Raw genomic sequence first — 23,846 nt, forward strand, 5'->3', positions numbered from 1 at the left:
AATGTCAAGTGGCAAGTCTAAGAGATGGTGAGAATTACACTATACAAACCTTGGGGGGGGGGTTTTGTTTTTTTTTGTTTTTTTTTACTGTTTTTTCTTTTTTATAATGTTAATTTTTTTCTCTTCTGTCTTATACCAAATACCCACTCTCTATCTCTTGTATTTCAGGAGTAGCCAGGGGCCCTATTCAGGATTGGGGTCTAGATATTGTACCTACAGTATCAGGCTGGGTATTGTACAGGCACATTAGTAAATTAAAATCCTTGCCCTAACAGGTGTCTAACTTTTAAGTAACATTTCACTGTTCTGATCCCAGATTTTCCTGAACTTCATCCATGCTCTTGACACTAAAATGTTTCTTTAGTTTTTTTCATACAGAAAAGGCAGTTCAATTAGTAGATAAACATCTTTTGGAATGTAGTTCTCTGTGACATAACCCATTTACTGCTTAAGAATTGTTCTAACGAGTTTAGTTCAGGCTGTTTCTTCTGCTTGTTCAGGTTTGGGAAGGAGCATCTAAAATCTTAGTGCAATAACAGTCATTACGAAATAAATCTTGCTTCTAGCATAGTCCCTGGACCATCAGCACTACTCAAATTCTACTGTTGTATAAACCTTTCAAATTCCAAAAAACCCAAGCCTCTTTCTGTAGGTCTCGCTTCTGTTCCATAACCAACAGCATCTAAGTTATTTGCAAAAGAAGCTGAAACTTCCAAAAACCTGTTTTAGGATGTCAGACTATTATTTCTTCAAGTTCATCCTATTTACTCATTTTTAAGTCTATTCAAATGTATTTAAAAAATTGAACTATGTATAAGGAAGGTGATTTATAGTTTAGTGTGACAGAAAGAAGTGTGGTTTTCTCCATACAATTATTTGATAGGTAAGTTAGTCAACCAGTAAAAATATATATATATATATTTGTGTGAAATTAGATAGGATGCTGGTTTTACAAAATGTCATGCGCTGAGTCATCTGAAATTTTACAAGTTTTGCATCTTAATTTTTCTAATAATCCTTTATTACACTTTGTAATTACTTTTATTTTCTTAAAGTATCTGTAGAAAAAAATCATGTTCTGATTTACTATGGAAGTTTTTCCCAATACAGTATATTACAAATTGACCTCTCCCACTTGTATCTGGGGCCATGCACAGTTCCCATGGGATGCACAGTTAAGTTATCAGAAAATGATGTGTCAGAGCCCAAAGTTGTGCTATTAAATGAAATCACCCAATAATTAGAACTTTGGGTTGACATTTAAATCTAAATGCAAATGTGACTCCAGCTTGAGTTTCTTGAATTTCAGGATTTGGCCCTAACTCCAGTAGAGTAGCGAGAGACTATAGTAGAGTGCCTTAACTAACATTCCGTGTTGCTTTCAAGTTTTGAATTGAGAGCAGTGTTTCTCAACCTGTGGATCGCAACCCAAAAATTGGTCACAAGAATTTATAAAAGGGTAGTGAACAATCACAGAAAAACATGGAAAATCATGTTTTCTCTTTTAATGGAGAAAAACATGGGAAATCTTGGGTTTCCCCTTGCAGGCTGGCAGGAGGCTAGCCACTTGAACTATTTACCGGGTCAGGACTGGCCATCAATGTTTACAAATGGGTCCTGGAACAAAAACGGTTGAAAAACACTGATCTAGATGATGTAACTGGAATTGCACTAGTTGATTGAACTGCTTTTAAGATGTATAAAATGGTAATATTTCATTGCTATCCGTATCTTGTCTCTAGTGCAATACCATATGTAAGTAAGATTACTTCTGTTGGAAGGAGAAAGCAAATTCAAACAGGTAAGACTTTAAAATTATTTTTATTTCTTAACTTGGTTTTCTAATGTACAGAAAGCCACATCCTTATATTCATCAGTAGCAAAGTTCCCTTTTTTGAGGAAATTCTGAACCAGAATTGTTTGCATACTTAATTCATATAAAATATTTCAGCATTGTTCTTAACAACATCATTATATCAATTTTCTTCTTGATCTTAACTTCAAAGATGCGTAATTCCAGCTTTCATTCAGTGATAGCAACTGTTGCTATCTGGTAGAAAGAGAAAAGCCCCTCCAGCATTCTGTTGCCAGAACAGGAATAGGGCTGATATGTGACTTATTAACAAGGATCTGGGTTTTCCGTTTCCCACAAAAATTGACACAATCCAGAGGCAAATGAGGATTTTTGATTTCACCAGGGAAGCCCATGGATTTTGCAGTTTTGCAAACAGTTTTCTGCAGGCTGACAGAATTCCCGCTTGCAAGGAGTGGGGGAAGTGGAAGGAGGATAGTCAGGCAGGGGGGTACCATGTGCACGTAAATGCACATGGCCACCAGGCAGCCTGGAGAGCAGCTCCCACAGGTAAGTTGGGGGGAGGAAGGGATTGAGGCAACCATAGGGAGGGAAGGACTTAAGTAGTGTGCAGGGCTTGGGAAGCCCAGGGCCGCAATGTACAGCTGAAGGGCCCTGGCGGGAGGTGAGATGGGGCTGCAAATGGTTTGTTTGGGGGGGAGGGAGAGCGAGGTTGGGTCCCTGTGGCTGCGCGCGCTCCCAGGGGGGCAGTAGGGACCTGTGCCCCTCAAATCTGTGCATGGGGCAGGGGATAGGTGGGCTGCAGATGTGGACTCCCACTCTACTACTCTCCCCCAGGGCCTCTGCAGCCCAGCAGGTGCGACCCAGAGCTGCAGGGCACAGTGAGGCTGTGCGGGATTCTTGCTGCTGAGAGCTCCAGGCTGCCATGGCAACATGTCCCCTGCCCAGTGGCATGGAGTTGTGCCACTCACTATCATGCATGCAGGGGTTGCCTCGCCAAAGCAGCATGGAGCTTCTAGCAGCAAAGACATCCCCCACAGGGCCCCGCTGTGTCCTGCAGTGCTGGGTTGCACCCACTTGGCTGCTGAGGTCCCCGAGAAAGGCAGCAAGGGGGGAGCCCGAGTCCACAGTGCCCATTACTACTGGACAGTAGTGTCTCATGGGAAAAATCATGACATGATGCTACTGTGCAGTAGTATTAGGCTACTGTGCAGTAGTGTCACAGAAAAGTGTTTGCTGGCACTACTGTGCAGTAATTCAGGTTACTGTGAACTTATTTAGTACCTGTATATACAAGTACTAAATAAATGTGCAGTACATACAAGTATTAAACGTGCAGTAATGACTGTCCAGTAGCATCTTGTGTAGACATGCCCCTATTTAAATAAGAATCAGGAGTGATCCACCTGTCTTTGCTGAGACTGTTGATCCAAAGCCCATTTCAGAAATGTGTGTGCTTCAAGCCAGACCCCAGTTGTCTCTGCCCTGCTTTAAAACAGTGCTAAATACGTTCTCCCCAAAGCTGTTGAGCAAGTAGCAATTGTCCTGTCACCTTCAGATTCACCTCTGTGGTACCTCCTACTTGCTAGTGAACAGATGGCACTGAGCAACCTGAAATAGCTAGTATTTCTCAGCTATAGCTTTTCTTAGAGTACCGTATTTATTTTTCTCTACATTTTCCTCTCTTCATTCTATAGGAGTGTACAACTGCTTTTTTTTTACAGCTTCTGCTGTCTGCCAGCTCTTCTGTATCTGGACAGATTGAGATTCGAAACCAAAGGAGATTCAAAGGAGATCTAAGCTAAAAGTTTTAGACTCTTGACAGATACTTTAGTTTCCTCATCAATAAGTGGACAGCTCCTAAATCTCTTTTTCAAAGTCCATTTTCTTCAGTTTTACTCGAGAAAAGGTGATTTCTTGGTGATTGTGGGGAGGAGGGAGCCTACATCCCTGAGAAACCCCTCTGGATTTGTCCAGATTCCTACCGAGAAGCAGGAGTAGGCTTAAACACCTGAGCAGTACTTTTGGAAGTGCTTGCCCAGAGTAACACCCACCATTTATGTAGGCTGTTGATTTCAGTCACAGGCATGTGATGAAGAAAGAGGATTTGTTTTGCTACTTATTTTTTCTACTGTACAGATTTGACCCATCCATATTTTTCTGTTCAAATTGCAATGCGGTTGGAGCATCTGGGTGGATGGACTTTTCCATCCTTTTGATACATTCGCTATCATCACTTAAAAAAATGCCTAGTATACATCTGTTAAATATGGTTACAACTTGAGGGTCATGTCTACACAAGACATGTACTGCACAGTAGACTAAATAGCTGGGCAGTAAATGTCTTGTGTCTACACATGTGCCCCTATTAGGCTGGAGTAAACTCATTTACTCTGCAGCACAATAGTACTTGTAAATATACATGCTATCCTTCTGTGAAGTGTAAAACTCAGCAGTGCACATGTAGATGCCACTCGGGCTGGCCAGACCATGAGGGTGCTTCAGTGTGGGGACTGCCTGCTGGGTAGCCCCACAGTGAAGCACCCTTATGCGCCAGCCAGCCCCTCTGCAGCACATTGAGCTGGGAGGGAGTGCTGGGAGGCTGACCCCTGACTCCTTCCCATGACCCCCTTCCCCCAGCCTCCGACCAGGTGGGGCTGCTCCAGCTCAACATGCTGCAATCCTGGATGCACGTGCAGATGCATGCCCAGTCTGAATAAACTGTGAAGCATTAAGCTCCACAGTTCATTCAAGCATATTAATAGGCATGTATAGATGTGCCCAAGGGGAATCAATAAAGGATTCAAGAGACATGGCTAGTTGGCTATATGGGAGATTAGATGGGTATTTTGCATAATTGGCAGAGTTGCAAACTTGGAGAAAATTAAGGCAAGAGGACTTTTCCCTGGCCCTCTCCACCTGCTGCCAAATTTTTTAAGTACTGTGCATTGGAATGGAAGTCTTGTGGGTCACTACCTAAAGAAGCTATGTTAAAATTGGAGTAGAGCCCTGTGCTTTGGGAGGTACAAATAAATGGATTCTATTTATACACCATCTATATTATGAGACCCTTGTACATTATCCTAGAGTGTGTTCGTACAGATTATTTTGGGGAATGTGCAGCACATATTTGAATTTCAAATCTTTTAGTATCATAGTAAATAGTCCAAGAATGATATGTAAGAAGGTTTTATGCAAGCCCTACTTCGTAAACCGGGGGCTGGCAGTTATTTTGAGTGGAGGGCCGCTTACTGAGTTTTGGCAAGACATTGAGGGCTGCATGGCAGGCACTCGGGGCAGATAAATATGAATTTTCTAAATATTTTAGGGGTCCCGCGGGCCGGATAGAATGGCTTGGTGGGCCGCATCCGGCCCGCGGGTCACATCTTGCCCACCCCTGTCGTAAACCCATGGCACTCTGCTCAAATCTTGGCTTTGAGAACGTTAATGCATATTAGGTTTTTTGTTTTGTTTTGTTTTTACTAACACAGTGGCATACTGCAGCTCTGATGCCTCATTTGTCAGCTATAACTGAAAATGATCATATCTCCATATTCTGACCTTCATTCGTGCTAATCTCTTGCAGTTTTGAATTTCTCTTGAAATGTGAGATCTCAGAACAACATCTTGAAAAATTCCTGTTTCATTAAAACACCAGAGGCAGCAAGCAATGAGGAAGGCAAATTTGCATGACTGCAAATATAAATCAAACCTAAAAAGTCAAAGAGCTGTGTCACATCTTAGGACAACATCACTGAGCAAGCCCTAGGTTATGCAGAACTCAGGTTATACAGAACTCATGCAGAACGGTTTTGTCTGAAAACTTTCATTCACAGCCAATTTTGCCTCTTCAAAATTATAAATAGTTTCTCAAGAATATTTTGCAGTTGTCTGTGATCTTAACATTGGTTTCTTGACTGTATTTCCATGCATGTCATTTACCAGCAGTTCTGACAAAGAGTTGCTCATAGTTCAATCTGTAAATTTTAAGAATTTGGGCTATTGAAAGAATTTAAATATGTTACTACTTTATAGTATTTCTGAGCCACATCTCCGAATCGTTGTCTTCCCTATAATATTAGTTTGCTCTGAGTCTAATCTTATTGACTTAAAAGGTTGTTTTGCATTTGATAAGGATAGATGATCGTAAACTTCTTTTAAACAATAAAAATCCATGGGAGACAGACCTACACAAACTGAGGGTAAGCTGTCTAGGATTTAAAATTAAATTGGCCTTTCTGGGTGTTTTGTTTTTGTGTGTTGTTTTTTTTTAAAATCCTTTGTACTCAAGATGCTCAGCCCAAAGTTTGTGTATTCAAGTAGAAAATAAATAAGAACCTAACGACTGAGACATTGGCTGTACAGGTTAGTTCTCTACTATTAGATCCAGAACTAGCTTTCTGTCTCTTGATGGTCACTGCTGTGTGTGTGCATGCGTGTGCGGAAGTAATTTTCTATTATGTTATAAATCTTATCTATTAAAAAAAGAACAAAAAATAAGAATTTCTGTCTTGAAACCAGACCTTTCCACCTTTTGGGGAGGGATGCTCCTCTGCCCAGCACGTCAATGCCAAGTATTGCCAAGCTGCTCTGAACAAATATTGGCCCTTTAGTGTTGAATGCCATACAAGTAAATTAGCTCTGCTGAAACAGGTGTAGGAATGCAGCGATTCTGCACCCAACCTAGCTTATTTGGAGCTATCTCTAGCAACACTGCCACATAGGTATATTGTCGATATCCAGGTAAACTAGCTTACCAGACTGTTTTATGCCTGATACTGAAGGACTCCAGCAAAGAATCTGCTCAACACCCAAATAAACTGGGACACTCAATTTCCAAAGCAGGTTTATGGCACTAGGAGCTTCTGCCATAAACATCTTCACAAGATTAGTACTTTCTCCATTTCCCTGGACCCTCATCCTAAGAGTCTTTGAAAGATTTATTTGAGGAATTCCCTTTAAACCTCTGTGGTCCTTAGTACTTTAACTTCCTGAACTAAATCAAAAATGTCTCAGATTGTCCTTCTTTATTTAAGGCTCCAGGTTTTCACCTCAGGCCAAAGAAACATCTTCTAATGGCCTGGAGACCGAGATAACCTCATGGTTATACTATAGTAAGAGAGACTTTACTGATTGCATTCAGTGGCAAATCTCTTGCTACCAGTCCCTCCAACTGCATCTTAGAATTATTCAGGCAGGTTTTGAATTTAGAGTGTAACCTAGTTTACTTGAACAAATATCTGCTCTTACTGAGAAGTAGAAAAAATCATAGTAGAGTCCTGACCCCTCTTCTGGTCCTTCCTAAAACCAGTTTCATCAATAATTCTTCTGTGAAAACATAATTTTAATATTTTAGGCTCATATCCTCTTGAGTCTAGACCTTGTCTTCTCCAATAATTTCTCCCTCTTTATTGCATCTTTTTTCACAGCAATTACTTCAGCCGTGTGAGGTGGGCAGAAAAGTATTTCTGATCTCTCAGGAAAGAGCACAATTCTTAGACTGCTTCTTCAGAAAGGTAAATGTTTCCAGATTCCCCACAGCTAAGTGAATAACACTAAACCAGTGGTCACCAGGTGGTCAATCCTGATCAAGAGGTCAATTGGGAAGCCCCTGACAGTCCATCTCTGGGAGTTTAGCACCCCCAGACTGAGATCGACTGTCAGACGCTCAATGGGCGGGAGCGGCCGGCATTCAGTTCAGGAGTGGCAGGACATACTAGTGGCAGGATGCATGTGGCTGGGCTGAGCTGCACCCCCCTGCTGCCAGGGCCAGCCTGGGTGAGTGTGACAATCCCTCTCTGCACCCCCTGCCACTGGGTGAGTGGGGCCCCAGCCAGACAAGGGGAGGGTTGGAGCCCAGGTGGCTCATCCAGGTGTGGGGGAGGGGCTCCTAAGCTGCACCAGGGCTCAGGGTGCAAAGCCCAGTGCACAACAGCAGCTGCCTCATCCTGCGCACAGATTGGGGGGCATGTGCCCCCCAGTCCTCTGCCAGGGTGCATGCAGCAGCGGGGGCCCCCTGCGTGCCTGGATGAGCTACCTGGGCTCCAACCCTTCCCCAGTTCAGCCTGGCCCAGCCGGGTACTGACCTCTGCCCCACTCCCTCCCTTGCCATGGGGGCCTCAATTTGTCCCCCGCCCCCTGTAGACTGACTTGCTGGGCTGGGGGGCGGTAGATCCTGGATTGCCCTTTACTTCAAAAAGTGATTTCCACCTTAAAAAGGTTGGAGATCACTGCTCTCAACTATTTTGGCACATTAAACCATAGGATTGTTTTTCCCAGAAGTAATATTAAGGCCAAACCTACTTCAGAGGCCATGAAAATAGAAAAGGTGGGCAAGCCTGCCACCTGGTGGTCCGTGTATATCTTTTTGAAAGCTGGATAGGTTTGATATGTTATCCTTGGACTTGACAAGTGGGTGCTGAGTACTTATGCCATGTAAAAGAGGTGGGTTGCCAAAGTGTTGTTTGTTTGTTTGCTTGTTTACTTGGAGCCTGTTTATCCAGACTGGAATTAATAAAGGTGAATGTGACATCTTTCCCTCCCCTCTTTAAATTTGGTTTCTGAAACAAATCATTCAACATGCTGGAGTGTTCCCAGACCTGCATATATTAAGCTGTCAATCAGCTAGTTACTTTTTTAAAATAATAAATCTTAAGCTCAATCTATTTCTCTAGGTCTGCTATGGTATGTAGATAAAGGGAAGAAATCACTGAAAAATATGTAGAAGGCAGTCTTGAGAGGGTGTGTATCAGCATGGTGATGAAAGAAATCTGCAGAAAGTCCTTGACCCAGACTGAATACTTTGTTTGCAGGTAGGGAAAAATCTCCCATTGGTTCAAATTTGCAGATGACTCTAAGATGTGGGGGGAAGTGGGCATGCTAGAAGGGAGGAATAGGCTGCAATCAGACCTAGACAGGTTACAGGGGTGGGCGGATGAGAACAGGATGGGTTTCAACACCGACAAGTGCAAGGTGATGCACCTGGGGAGGAAGAACGAGCAGCAGACCTACAGGCTGGGGAACTCCCTTCTTATCAGCACAGGCAGAAAAGGATCTTGGAGTCATTATTGATGCCAAAATGAACATGGGCGGACAGTGTGGGGAAGCGGTCAAGAAGGCCAGCCATACCTTGTCATCCAGAGATACATCTTAAACAGGTCCAAGGAGGTGATCCTCCCCCTCTATGCGGCACTGATCAGGCCACAGCTGGAGTACTGCATCCAGTTCTGGGTGCTGCACTTCAGGAGGGATGTGGACAACATGGAGAGGGTCCAGAGGAGGGCCACCCGCATGATCAGGGGGCAGCAGGGCTAAGGGACCTGAATCACAAGAGGAGGCTGAGGGGGGGATCTAGTGGCCGTTTTACAAACTGGTCAGAGGTGACCAGCAGGCATTGGGGGAGTCCCTGTTCCCCCGAGCACTACCAGGAGTGACTGTTATTTCTTGTCACAAGCTGACAGAGAGTAGATTTAGGCTAGATATCAGGAGGTGCTATTTCACTGTCAGGACAGCTAGGATCTGGAACCAACTTCCAAGAGAAGTGGTGCTGGCTCCTACCCTGGGGGTCTTTAAGAGGAGGCTGGATGAACACCTCACCGGGGTTGTTTGACCCCAGTACTCTTTCCTGTCATGGCAGGGGGTCGGACTTGATGATCTGCTCAGGTCCCTTCTGACCCTACCAACTATGAAACAATACTTCTGGATAGGACAGGGTTTGACTTTGCATTGTAGAGGTGGTTTGACAAATCAAGTGGTTCTAATTATCTATTAGAAGAAAATCATAAACACTCAACTGCACTTATCTCAGGTTCAGAGATCATTCACAGTAGCAGATTTTTTTTCAGTTTTCACTATTGCCTAAAGTGTCTTACTAAATTATTTATTTATTTTAAATTATTTAAAATTATTTAAAATTTTTTGGCACCGGAATGACCTTTGACAGCCTCTTTTTTAAATTACCTTTTTGATTTCTGTGCAAGGAAGATTGTTATATATGGATACATTTCTTTGTTTCTTGTCTCTGATTAAAATGTAATGCATCTAATTACATACTTAAAGTAAAATCGGAATTATTACTGTTTGTTTGTTTTTACTTATCCCAAACTTCCCAAACCTAGCATTTCATTGCTATTTTCCATCAATGGCCTGTTTCCCAACTACACTTGTGTTAAACCTGCAAGAACTAGGAGATTGTTGAGATTTCCCCCCCTATTTATTGCAGTGGACCTTAAATCAAAGTAATCTGTGGTTGCTTGATAATCAGTAGCTGTGAAAAGATCACAGGGTGTCAGAAAATCCTTAGATTGCTCATCCAACAGCAACTAGAAAACTTTACTGTGTTTTTTTCCCATCACAATACCTTTTTCTTCACTTTATTTTCAAAACCTTTAACACCATGAGCAGAATTAGTATTAGTTTTGTTATAATGGAATAGCATGTGTCTGAACTTCTCTGGAAAGTTGTCATTTACATCAAAGTTTTCATCTTACACTGCGTGCTATCAAGTGATGCTGAGATAACATTACTATGTTATGACGGTGAATTTCTAAAACCCTTATTTGTCTAAACACACACCATTGAAACAGCTGGACACCTCAGTGTCTCGCAACTAGACCAGTAAAACCCAACAATAAGCTAAAAGATACAGTATTACCATTTGTAATCATTCAAAAATCCTGAGTTAAATCCCCAAAGACTGATGAAATTTATATAAATAATTGTTGAGTTCTTTTTTCTTTGCTAGCATTAAAGCTATTAGGGGTACACATCAGGTTTACCATCTTTTCATTGAATGAAAACTGAACTTTTCCTCCAACAAAGCCCTCCAGGAAATATGGCATTAAGAAAACCAAATATTATGAGGCTCAAGAGAAAATTTACAGGAGGCAGTAGCAGAGCCAGCCTTAGGGAAAATGGTGCCCTGAGTGAACTTATACTTTGGCCTCCCCACCCCCGCTGGTGCCTCATCCCTAGCACCTCCCCCCCCCCCACAAGTCACCAGCACCATGGATGTGGGGTGTGTGTGGCAGGGGGTGGGTAGTCTTCATACATGAGGGGCATATGTGCCCCAGCATCTGCAGGTGGCAGGGGACCCCTTGGGCTGCTAAAGGGCAGCGTGTCTGCTCACCCAAGATGCTGGGCTGGTGCCAGGCAGAAGGGTCAGGGGGTAGTAGAGACTCGACGGCAGGAAAGGCAGGCAGGTTGGCAGCAGGCAGGGCTGCCTATACAGGAAGCCCAGCCCCAGCGGTAGGGCATTGCTATACCCTCAACAGTGGTGGTGGTGCCTGCGGGGGGGAGGGAGCTGCAGCTTGGCCTCCAGCCCCAGCAGGTTGATGATGGCGAAGCCCCTGGTGCACAACCTGCGGCTGCCTAGCTGCGTTGCCTTCTTGCTGGGCTTTGGCCTGGCCCCCGACACCCTCCTCCTGGCTTGTCATGCTGACTTGTAGTGCTTGATGCTGCCTGGGGATTTCTTCTTAACCCATTGTGCCAGCTGGATAGATCTAATCAGCTCCACATATGGCCAGGAAAGGCGTGCCCTGCTGCCCAACCCCTGGGGATTAGCTGTCACAGAAGTCCCCTGACAGCTCCCACCCTGCACAAGCAGCAAGGCAGGGCAGGCATGTGTGTGTGGTACTCCTCAGACCAGAGCACCCTGGGCAGTTGCCCACCCCACCCATCTCTAAGGCTGCCTCTGGTCAGTGGTAGTTCAGCCCACCATCTTTGGGAGAGAATGAGGATTTCATCTTTTATGGTTGTCATGAAACCAGAATGACTTTTTCATTGGACTCTGATTAAACTAGCCACATTTGAACTCAGGCAGGATCAAGGTTTACTAATTGAGGGTTTTTTATGAACAGGTTACTGCTGCTAATCCTAGAAACCTTAAACCTAGTTATTAACAATTGTCTGAAACCCTATCATAACCCATGGATTTCTAGGTTGTAATTATCTTTGAATATTCTTTCTTACATAGATCATAGCCAATAGTTTCAGCTGCACCTTAAACAGGTGGTGCTTGTTTACCAAGGATTTTAGAAACTGCTCCTGCATTCCTTGCATATCCAAAAATCCAATTAAAGCTTGGTAATACAGCATTCAAATATTATAAAAGCCTTTGTCTGTCTGTCTATAATGCTTTATTTGTGCTCTGATTGACTGACAAACAGCCAAGAAGCATTCAGACAAGTGGCAGCACACCGCCATGATGGCGGGACACGGAGTGGGGGGGGCACAGCTGGCCTCGGTCCTCCACTCCTCACCCTGCAGATGGCAATGATGGAGCGGAGGGGCGAAGCCACCGGAGCTGGTCTCACGCCCCTCCCCCCCAATTGCTCCTTGCAGGTGACGGCCAGTGGTGTAGGGAGGAAGCGGGGTAGGGATGCTGTGGGGGGCCAAGGCCCACCCCTTCCCCCTTCTGTTGTCGCTGCTTGCAAAGCCAATGCGGTGGGGGGAGGAGTGGGCGTGCCATGGCAGTGTGGGAGTGGAGGAGTTGGCCTGGGCCTGATGTGGGGGGGGAGGAGGAGGAGTGAGCACAGCTGTGGAGGTGAGAGCAGTGGGCCCAGCCCAACCTGGCAGCGGCTGGGGGAGGGAGGGACCAAGCCTCCTCCCCTGCCTGGGCCCACTCCTCCCCCCCACACACCCTGCCCTGTGTCAGCCTCAAGCCTGCTTCTCCCATCCCCCTGCCGCTGCTGGGTCAGCCCAGGTCCACTGCTTCTTGGCAGGCAATTGGCTACTATTTTAATAATATAGGCATACACAGGCTTTGGGGCAAATTATAAGCCTTTAGCAAACAGAAATAGAAGGTATAGCATTGCCAGATAATAAAAGTCCTGAATGAAAAGTCCAGACTAAAACACTGAACTGAAACTATAGATTGTGTTTATAAATGCAGCTTCTGAACTAAAAGACAACCATCTGAGAAACTGTACCTGAGCTGCAGGCCTGTTGTCACTATATTGGAAGGAAAACCTCTTGCATTTTCTGTAGATAAATGCAGCTTTCTTTGAAGTTTAAATTTAATAGTACCATAAGTAATCTTCAGATTCTTGAGTTCAAAGCTGTACATCTGTCAATAGAACAAGGTTTTGGACAGCCTAATGAAAATGGAGTTTGAGAATCTGGAAGCTGAAGAGTTAGGAGAGAACAATTTCTTTCCAGTAATAATGAAAAAGTGGTGATCTGCTGCTGTTATTATGCATAACTACTCAGAGTTAAAAAAGCATTTTAAAAATTGTTCTATCATAGCACTATTTCTATTGTAAAACTAATAATCCTTTTATACATTACAATGGTAATTGAATAAATACAAAATCGTTTTATTTTTTAAAAATATATAGCTCTACTGCATGATGTAATTTTTCTTGTTTATTAGCACTTGAGTAGAAGTGGTCTTTGAAAGAAACCCTACTTTAGTCATGTTATGCATTCTAATTACAATACAGTATTTGTATATTTAGCTACTCTATTCTACTGTTGCTTACTAACATAAAAAATCAACTGCCCATTTATAAGAGCTGTCATGTGACTAAAAGGATAATTTATCAGAAAACAGCATTGCAGGTTATTTTTGGGACTTCTTTATTACACAACAATTCTTTATTAATTGCACTTTGTATATACCTGGCTTCTGCTTTCTTCCTCTCAAATCTAATGGAAATCACAGTGACCTATACCCATGTTATCTGTGGCCTGTGTAGCTTTGTTTCCTTCCAATTTACAGAGAATGTACAAGTAAGATCTTATTGCATACCTTAAATTTAGGTTAGATTAAAACAAACCCAAAAACCCCTGAAACTTTTCAGTATAGATAAGGTTTAAAAATCACCTTTCTGGAATTAATTTGTACCCCAAAGAATACATTGGAGAGCCACAGCCAGGAGTAGATGGGGGGGGGGGTTTCACTGGTGCAATTGCACCCCTGTTAATCTCTGCTCCACCAAAAGTTTAAAACCAGCTGCCTGGAAGTGGCAGCAGCATTTCTATTCAGGCAGCATTGAGTGTAACAATAGAATTCAAGACCTATTTAATGCCTAAGCGATTTCTTCTACACTTTTTATTCCACAGGTGTTAATGACCCTCTCTCCTTTTTAATAGTCTTGATGCTTCACTAGTCAAGGTAGCCTTTCTGTCTGTTAGCTGCACATAATACCCCTGCAGACTGTTTTTAACTCTTTCCAATACAGTTTCTTTACTTCTGCTTCAATCTTCAACTGAATAATATGGTCCCAGGCCCCTAGTATATTAATAAAGCTTCTAATTTATTTTTACCTGGAGAAAAGTGTGTTGTGGTACATCATCCCTTATAATACACCATTTATACCTCCCTTTTCAAAATCTTAGATCCACCCATGCCCACAGCTACCTTATTATCAGAGTCAAGGAAAGGCTTCCTTATGAAAAGAACATGAAAATATTGTGCCTTAGTGGCAAAAGGTTCCAAAAGTTAATTGTATGCAACCGTTGATCCTCTGGATGACGGCATATACGTAAGAGGTCTATGGCCACCACATGAAGACCTCTGATGCACACCCCTAGGCAAGAGTATGGAGGAGTGGAGGCTGCCCAAGACGTACTGTCTGCCCGCTCCCCCTTTAGACCATTGAGACAAAATCCAAAGGGCAGACCAAGTCCAGACATTCCGTGCTTCAGCGGTTGTAGCTTCTGCCAGAGGGGAAGAGATGAGCACTGCTGCTGACTGCCTAATGCCTCAGCAAGGGCACGTTCCTGCCAGGTTGATGTCCCTTAGCCTTTCTCCAACCAAAGAGTACCCACCAGGCAGTGAGGGCTAGGGTATTTTAGGTGGCCTATACTCGTCTTACTTTGGAGGTTGCAACATGTGGGGTATGTTATAGGAGCTACTCTACCACGAGTAGTCCCACTTATGTTGCCACCAGGTTTTCCAGTTGGATGCAGTTTATGGTCATACCCAGGTTAATTATGGTTCTTAATTATTGTAACCAACTTTTATCCATAAAGTGCCTTAGAGTTATATACCCTTACTGTAGTGCCATATGAGGGAATAAACAGAAAAAGGTGATCTACTTTACATCATTCATTTTTCTGTATACAGTATTTCTACCATTCCTTTTAACTTGTAATGGATATTTTCAAAGTAGCGCAGTGCATTTGCCACACATTTTTAATTTGCTCTAATAGCTAAAGTGTGGCTGAATCTCTCTCTCATTGACTTTGAAATTAAAATAAGTTGTGCATCCAGCACCCTTTGTTTTTAAGCAAAAGGCGGGGCTTCAATGCTGAAGTATTACAAATCAATTTAATATGGACCATCTGTTAGCAAGTCAACACTAGAGAAAGCAGTGCAGTATATAAATGCCAAAGCACTATTTGAACAAGCTAGCACAGATACTTGAAGCAAACTAGTCAAGCAGCGCAAAACTCAGCATAGGCTAATTTATTTTGCTTTCCACTGACACAGGCTACTTCTGTGACTACAGAACAGATGCACATTGAAGACTAAACAATCTTTTCACTTCTGCAGGTCTTCCCTCTACATCAAGTTTTGGGGTATTAACTGACCACCTGGGATTTTTTTTCCAGTGTCTCACATAGAAGAAGATTTAACCCTTATGGGCGCTTGTATACATGACAAAAATCGGCCACTTTTGCCATTTAATTGCATCATACTGTACACTTTCAGGGTTTTTTAATGATTTAAAGGAGTTTGCTACATTTCAAACTAAACCACATCTGTAGGTAGTTTAGTTTGCAATGTAGCTATTTGTAACATTGCAGCCTTTGACAGCTTGCCCCCCCACCACTGGAAAGGCAGGCTGAAGGCAGACAGTAAGGGGCCCAATCCTTCTTTCTTTTTTTCCCCCATGGAGCCTGCCCATATCTCTCAAAGATGAGGGGCCCCTGAGCTGTGGAGGGCCCCAGTCCTTCCTTCTGCCATGGCAGCGACCCCTGGGGCCACCCAGGCAGGTTGCTAATGGGCAGGTGCTGCCCCAGCTTGGGCTCAGGGAACAGTTGGATCAGGCTGGGTGCTGCCTGCAAGCTGGGGCAGCACCTGGCCACTAGTCATCCACCTGGGTGGCACTGTGGGGTGCCACCACCATGGAGGGAAGGTCTCGCAGCTTGCACAGGCAGGCTGTGCTAAGAGGGGGGTGGAAGTGGGTGAAGCGTCGAGGGGCCTAATCCTCTTCCCCCCTCCTCCCACCCCACCCACGGAGCCTGACTGCCTCCCCTGTGTCTGGGGGGTGAGCTGCTGGTGGGCCCTGAGCTGCAGGGGGCTGGGACCTTCCCTTCATAGTGGCAGCGTACCCCAGGCAGCCCCCACCCCCTAGCAGCCTATCCAGGGAATCCCAGGGGGTACCATCACTGTGGAGAAAAGGACTGGGGCCCCCCACAACTCAGGGGCTGCTTGGCCCACCAGCAGCTTGCCCTCAGGCTGCAGGAGAAGCGGACAGGTTCTGCAGGGAAAGAAAAAAAAATCATGCCTGTCACTATAATGGTGACGGAAGCCCCTAAACTGAAGTGGTGAATTTTTATTCATCACAATTAAAAAACCCATTGTTTCAATTTAGGGAACTGAGCCCCGTCATGTGTACAAGTGACCTCTGTCATCAGAGATGCAAAGACAGGGGTGAACTTATCTTGTTGCATGTATTCTTTATTTTATTTCTAATCCCTAAGAAACCAGACATTTTTGTGGATACTATATGTTCATATGTGGAGCCAAATTTTCCACTAATGTAAATCAGCAGCACTCCACTGACTTTTTAAAATGGAGACATGGTGACTGATACCAATTTGAAGTTCTGGTCTACAGTCTTTTAAAACAATGATTTAAAGTAAATCTTGGTAAGTTCATATTTCTCAGTCGGATTTCTCCATAACTTTAGATGTAATTGGATCTAGGTTTTGCATCTCATCTGACTCGAATGAAAATTAAATCCAAGTATTTTTCACTTGGAAAAAATATATACATAGGCTCTTTATTCTTTTCTGATTATTTTAATTACATAGCTGTACAAAAGCCAGAGTGTTTCTTTCAGGTTTCTATAATGACTTTTGGCTGCTAACTCAGAGATTTTGGAAGCATAAATCAAAATCAGCTTGCTATTGTTTCATTACTCGTGAAAATAAAACGATCAGTGCTTTAAGTGTTCTTTGTTACTGAAATCCATAACCTCTTTTTAATTTTATAATAAGCTCATCTTCAGTGTTTTTATATCAAACAGAGAAGATTCAGTTTTTCCCTTTTCATTTCTTCTTCTTCCTTGAATATGTTGGTTATTCTGTTATGCTCTTAAATATAGGGTGGTTTTTTTTAAAGAAAACTCAAGAGTGGCCTTTGATAGGCCCCTGGTAGGAGTTCTTCAGAGAAGGAAGGAATAGTTTTTCTTTGGCATTTGGAATTGCTGACAAATGTTTGGATTTGGAAGGAAATATTACTATTTGGTATACTTATAATAGTTCAGGAAAGGGGTGATTTAATAGTGTTAGCAACTCTGTACAAAACTAACAGTAATCACCTTAGACCAAGTTCTATACTCATTTTTCAGGCAAAAAAAATCATATGATTGAGTAAAAATAGAATGGGTTATGTAATTAACCAGACAGCATCTCTCAAGGTACAGTGCATGTAAAAAAAAAAAAAAAAAAGAACTAATTTTTATATTTGAGCCTGCCCAAAAAAGAATGTTAATTGAGTGGGGAAAAAGAGAAAATACTTTTGATTTGTAACTTAAAAGGTCAAACAGGGCATCTCCAGCCACAGCTGGAGAACATAATTCTAAAAACACAAACAAAACTCAAACCTCAATACACACACATGTACAATGCTGTCAAAAACTGGGAATATCTTGCTAATATTCATTTTCTCTAAAATGCATATGTACTGTAGGAACCTCTGTGCCTTTTTCCAAAGTGACTTGAGTCGGTAGGATTTAGCTTCTTATTTAGTCATTTAGGAATATAGGGGACTTGGACTAGCTAAAGAGCTAAGTCACAGGAAAATGGGACAGAGTTCCTATAAGACACTCAGGCACTTTAAGAATTTTACAACAAATAAAATCTTAAAGCATGGATTGGGCAGCTTTTAATCTTTATGATGATCCAGTATTCAAATGGCATTGATTCCTGACTCCAGAGGGAACTGCTTTAAAACTCCTCCACTGATCTAAAAGCTTAGATGTAGATTATTATGACCTTATTTAGACAACACTTCAGCAGAAATTAAACTTTGTTCTGTCCTCATCCAGGCTGAGACATAATATTGATGCAGTGGGATGCTTTTAAGTTTAGCAATATAAACTTGATAGCTTCATCATTTAATTTTTAATGTTACTGTGTGGGAAATGGTACTGCCACAATAACTATGCAATATTTCTCCTGATTCCCAAGCTGGGCTTTTGACACCTGACACTTTAGCATTGGCCCAGTATAATATATAAATTTCTCCAAATGTAGATAAATAACCCAATGTTTTTACAACTTTATTTTCTAAATTGATGATTGAGATAAGAATGTTGGGCTCTGGTCCTTGTCCATTTAATCTGCAAAAGTTGGTTCTTTCTTAAGGATACCATGGACATGTACTTTGTATTAATACAGGAAGACATGTTAATCCCTGCATTCTGTATCAGAGCTACTAGTGAGGCACAGCAAGAGCAAATGTCCCCTCTTCCAGTCTTTCGAATATTGGATGCATGGCAGACAAAACACAGTAAAGCATGATTTCCTACCGTGCTCTCTAGTTGTGATGCTGCAAAGCTTCAAAGGCATATTACAAAGGAGTGTATATATTTGAAAAGAATGTTTACAAATTTTAAAGTAGGGCTGGAGTATTTGTGCAGCCAGGATGTTCCAAGAAATATGTGAGAAGTAAGGGGTTTTTGGAGGTAACTTTTACTGGAATACTTGGATAATTGGAAGAGATGCTAGACAAGTGATTGGGCACAAAGTTATTTAAAGATTACTTGAAAAAGGACACCATGGATGCATCTACACGTGCAGTTAGTGCAGATGAATAAACTCTGGCACTGATGGAGTTCATTGCTCCTGGGCTCAGCATTTACACATGTACCCAGGAATGCAGCACATTGACCTGGGCTGGCAGAGCCCTGGTTGGCAGGGGAGCCCCAGGGTCAGCCTGCCAACCTTGAGCTGTCCCACCCCAGCTCGGTGGGCTGGGAGGGGTTGGCGGGGGCACTAGGGTGTTACAGTGTGGGGCTAACCAGCAGGGAGCCCCCACACTAGCGCACATGTGCCCCAACCAGCTGTGGTCACTGTCTACATGTGTGCACTAATAATTCTGCTGTAAGCTAGTACTTGTGTCAGGTAATATAGTATCCTACAGTGGAGTTAATTAGTTTACTCTAGTGTAATAGCACTGCACGTGTAGACAATGATGCTTTATTGTGGAGCTAATTGGCTAACTCTGCAGTAAAAAAACACGTGTAGATGCCCCCTTTTGGCTGCATCCACACATGGTGTGGACATTTGGTTCCCTGGGGACAACTAGCAGTGGCATACCTTGCACTGCCACTAGTCCCTGGGAAACAGCTGTGCCACACATCCTCTGGCATGTAGCAAGTACCCCAGGGTTCGTAAGATAGACTGAAGCCAGCAAAGGGCTGGCCCCAGCAGGTTTACCTGGGGCCCTCCTGAGGCTGCAGCAGTGGTGATTCTGCTGTGAGGAGCCTGGCTGGCAGCCGCAACCTGGCTGTGGGTGACCTGGCACGTGCTGCCTGTGTGTGCGCCACTCCACTTCTTTTTCTGTGGATTTTTTTGACCCCTGGATATCCAGGGGTCAAATAAACCCTTCTGTGTTCCTCTCTTGCTGTGTGGAAAACAACTAAATGTATGGTATGTGATGCCACAGATGTGTCTGTGGCTCAACATACTGCTGGTTGTACTCATCTGGATGCAGCCCTTGTGTGCAAAAACTTGTCTAGCATCTCTCCAAATTGTACAGGTATTCCAGTAAAAGATATCTCCAAAAACTTTCTTCTTACGAATTTGAAAGGAATATTTTGAAAATAAGATATTTAAGAGTGTGTTGTTATACTTACTGATTTCCCCATGTGCAAAATATGCCCCTCAATGCATTTTCATCTCCTGAGAACTGAAAAAAAACCCTCTCTGAAACTGCAGTCCCATTCCTGCTGTGCTGGCACCAGCATAAGAGACTGGAAGGCGGTGCAAGAAGGTCTGTTGCTTCCTATATTTGTTTGCACAGCAGTTGGCTTTTGAATCCTAGTCTAGATCTCTTTATAGAGCTAATAGAGTAACTTTTGTGAAACACTTTGAAGACAAATTGCATGCAAAAAGTGTCTAACAGTTCTTCATGTTAGCACAGCTTGTTACAGAAACCAGGAAGAATCACGCTCACACTAGGTGGTGTGTGTGTATGTGTAGTTTATAGAATGTTTTAGTACTGATTAGAACTATTGTCACTAATACACTGCTCTATAAATTAGATTGCCAAATCTAAAGCATATAAATCTTACTTTGATAGCATACAGAGCAAATATTCATATATAACGTCTGTAAGAGCCACTAAATTATCTGTGTACTTCCAATGTCCTTGCTTGTCAAGAATAATGGGGGCTGGGGCTGGAGTGCTACCACACAATGCCCTGTGCTGCTACTGTTCTGTCTTTTCTCACTTTGCCTCGGTTGGTAGGGGGGAACAAAGCCACTGCTGCTAAGCCAGCACCCTAGTTTGGGGCTGGCCTCCCCCCTACCCACCCTTGCCACTTTGGAACTGTGCTGCTTTCCCCCACCGTGCCCCCTCTCCCCATCCCAGATCGCTTTTGTTTAGGTCTGGTGCTGGCACAGCTTGTAGAGAGCGGGGTGGCTCCCCCACCCTCTGTCCGGTTCTTGGCTCAGCTTCGGAATCACAGTGGTGCGCCCCCACACTTGGAGCACTCTGATTGGCTGTTTCCGTCAGCCAATCAGAGTGTGAATAAAGCATTACAGATAGACAGACTTAGACTTTTATAATATTAGAATAATGTCTGCATGAGCCACTGAATTATCTGTCTACTCTCAATGTTCTCAAAATGTTGTTAGTGGTAAATGGAGTCCATCTGTTCTGACATAAGTCCATTTATGATCTCAACAAAGCAGTATACTTTAATTTCCTGCAGTTCTTTAATCCAGTTTCAGTGAAAGAAAGGAGGGTTTTTGTTTTGTTTTGAACAATCATTCCATTGTGAGATTTATTTTCTTTTGCAGAGATCAGGCAAATAAATGGGTATTTTGCTTTGATATTTAATTAATAATACTATGCACTTAGAGTTCTGTCCACCAAAAGGATTCAATTTTTTGAATACTTTTCACATATGTAGTGGTATGTGAATGGGAGAAAGTGAGGGTGGAGCAACATTAAGTGAACTACTTAAGGGGTTCCATAAAAACCTGTGGCAGGGCTGCAAAAAGAACACAGCTCAGTGCCAACTCCAGTAATCACAGACATAACAGAACAACTGGGTGCCCAGGGCAACAGCAACTTATTCTAGTTGCTGGCTCAGATGCACAGCTTTGACAACAGATGTTATATTTCCACCTCCTCTCCTCAGGTCCGGTGCCTGGGGATGCCACCTTGGTCACCCACTTTAACACTTATGCCATTACCAGAAGTAATTAAGTAGTTAAACCATATAATAACTTTTCTTCCATTTTCTTAATGATATTCTCTCAAAAGTCTAAAACTGGATACAGATCTCTTTCCCTGACACTTGGCTCCAGTGCCCAAAAAGTCATTTAGTATTCCCAGAAAATTAACTAGTCCTGTTTGCCCAACTAACTCTTTAAGAGCCAAATATTGTTTTTTGGTAAGTAACTTCTTCCTTAGACCACTTATCATTGAGAAATAATTAAGACAGTACTTCTAAAATCCTGCTTGGTAATATTCAGGTGTACTTTTTTTATAATGTACTATTTACTAGCCCAATCTTTGGATCCCAGGGTGTACAAACAGAAACGAGTCCCTATTGTTGCACTAAAAAAAATTTTGGATCACTAATGTTTTTAATAAGATTCTCTCCTGCACTTCCTCTTCTTCTTTCTCAGAGTTGGCTATAGAATGTCTGCTGCCTTTGGCAAACTAGCACACATCCACTTGTCACTGTCTGAGTTATTTCTGACCAATAAATATTTTGAGATGTTTTGCTACTGTGTCCTGTAGAGGGCCTATTTGAGTGAAACACAATTATTCCATTGCCCTAATGAACTTTGAATCAGATTCCTGTATAATAAAGCCAGGCTTGGTCTAAGCAATTCTGGAGTTGTTTAAAATCTATCCAATAAAGGTGGGAGCACCAAGATAGGGTTACCTGAATTACAGGTGTTTGGTAAGTTGACTACTGAAAAAAGTGACAAGTCTACATCCTGACCTTTTATCACTTACACCCCAAAACACAAGAATAAGCCCTTGTTCCACTACCTATCTGGATACCTACAAGGGTGCAATATTCTCAAGTGTTTCCCTGGGGAGACTTAAGAAGGAGGAGGAGGAGTGGCATACAGCCTGGTAGTAGGTCTTGAATTTGCCAAGTTGTTCAGTTTTCCCTCCAGCCTATATCCCATATTTATACATAGCTTTCTCTAACAAACATTCTTGGATTTATTTAAATGTCTGTGTTTCACTAAAACTTTAGGAATCAGAGTGCACAAGTGTCCCCGACAGGCCTTTGTATATCCCTACTAGTAGTCTGGCTCTCCATTTTGGTGACTACCCTCTTCACCGAGTGTTGGTGTTACTAAGTTTGGTTGTATACCCGCTTTGCCATCCCCGCTTCTTGCCTGCCACGACTTTGCTGTTATCCCAGTGGGGCGGGGCTAGTTTACAGGTCCCTCGGTGTCCCGGGTTGGCCTCGTCGGTTACATACGGGGCTCCTGCCACCCCTACACTCTGGCCTCACACCACCTGTGTCCTTCACTTCCCTGCACCTGCTCAGTGATGTGCCGGCAGCCTCCTTCCCTGCCAGTATAGATGTCCCAGCTCTATAGCGATGTATAATTCCCACCACCGATCCGTCACCCTACACCATCAGCTGCGTACTTCCTCAAAGTGATCCTTCTATAAGGCCTACCTCCCTGACCTACCACCAGCGCCCCTATGATCTTGCCCAGGAGTAATGTCTCCTGGATGGATATATAGCGCTGTCCCCGTGTTCTGCGATCGAAGCCTTCTATTCCAGGTGGCGACCCCACCCCGATCTTTCTCTCCTGCCAGGTGAGCCTTCAGCCTCACTCCCCTCTTCGGCGCTTCTCGCACTCACTGCCATGGCACTTACTTCATGCGGCTCAGGATCTTCCTGGGTGGTCTTGATCCTCTGTTGCTCACCCGATCTGGCGCCGCAGGCTTTATCCGCCGGTGATCCAGACGTTCCACCTCTTCTCCAGGCTACCAGGCTCTCCAGCACTTCGGCTCTTCAGCTCCCGTCCCACTGGGCTAATGGTGGGGACGGCTTTGCCCACCGTTTCTTCCCCTCTCCATCCACTGCCTCCAGAGAGGCGGCCGCCATTTTTAAATCTCCCAGCCGGCGACTGACGTCACCGTCAGCTGCTGGCCGCAGCTGTACATAGATGCGGCTAACGAGCTCCGCGGGCTCTCCCTCCATCACGGTGTCCTGCTCTCCCAGTAAGTCTTCCTGGCTTCCTCGGGTCCCGGGACAACAAGTTTTACTATGGTCTTGGAAACTCCTAATTAGATAGAATTTATGATCTTATGAAAATTATAATATTGGGGTGGGAAGGATTTCTTATTACCTTGCTTCACTGTCTTGGAATGTTGCTTTGCACCATCCTGTTTTCTTTGCACCTGTATTATAGTCCTTCATCATGTTTTGTGATGAGGCTGCTTTTGTTTTTATAACTCATCTAAGAAAGACATAAATGTATTAATTACAGCAAAACAATAATACATTTGGGTTACAGCAATCATTACTAGTAACATTTTTTTTGCTAAAGCTATGATACACTCAGTTTGAAGGATCTGTGTTAAGTCTTTTTTGTATAATGTGTCTTCTCAGGCCTTGCATTCTATTTAATTTGATCTACC

The sequence above is a fragment of the Crocodylus siamensis genome, chromosome 9 (genome assembly GCF_052110815.1).
Source record: "Crocodylus siamensis isolate JL-2025a chromosome 9, ASM5211081v1, whole genome shotgun sequence".
NCBI classification, from domain to species: Eukaryota; Metazoa; Chordata; order Crocodylia; family Crocodylidae; genus Crocodylus; species Crocodylus siamensis.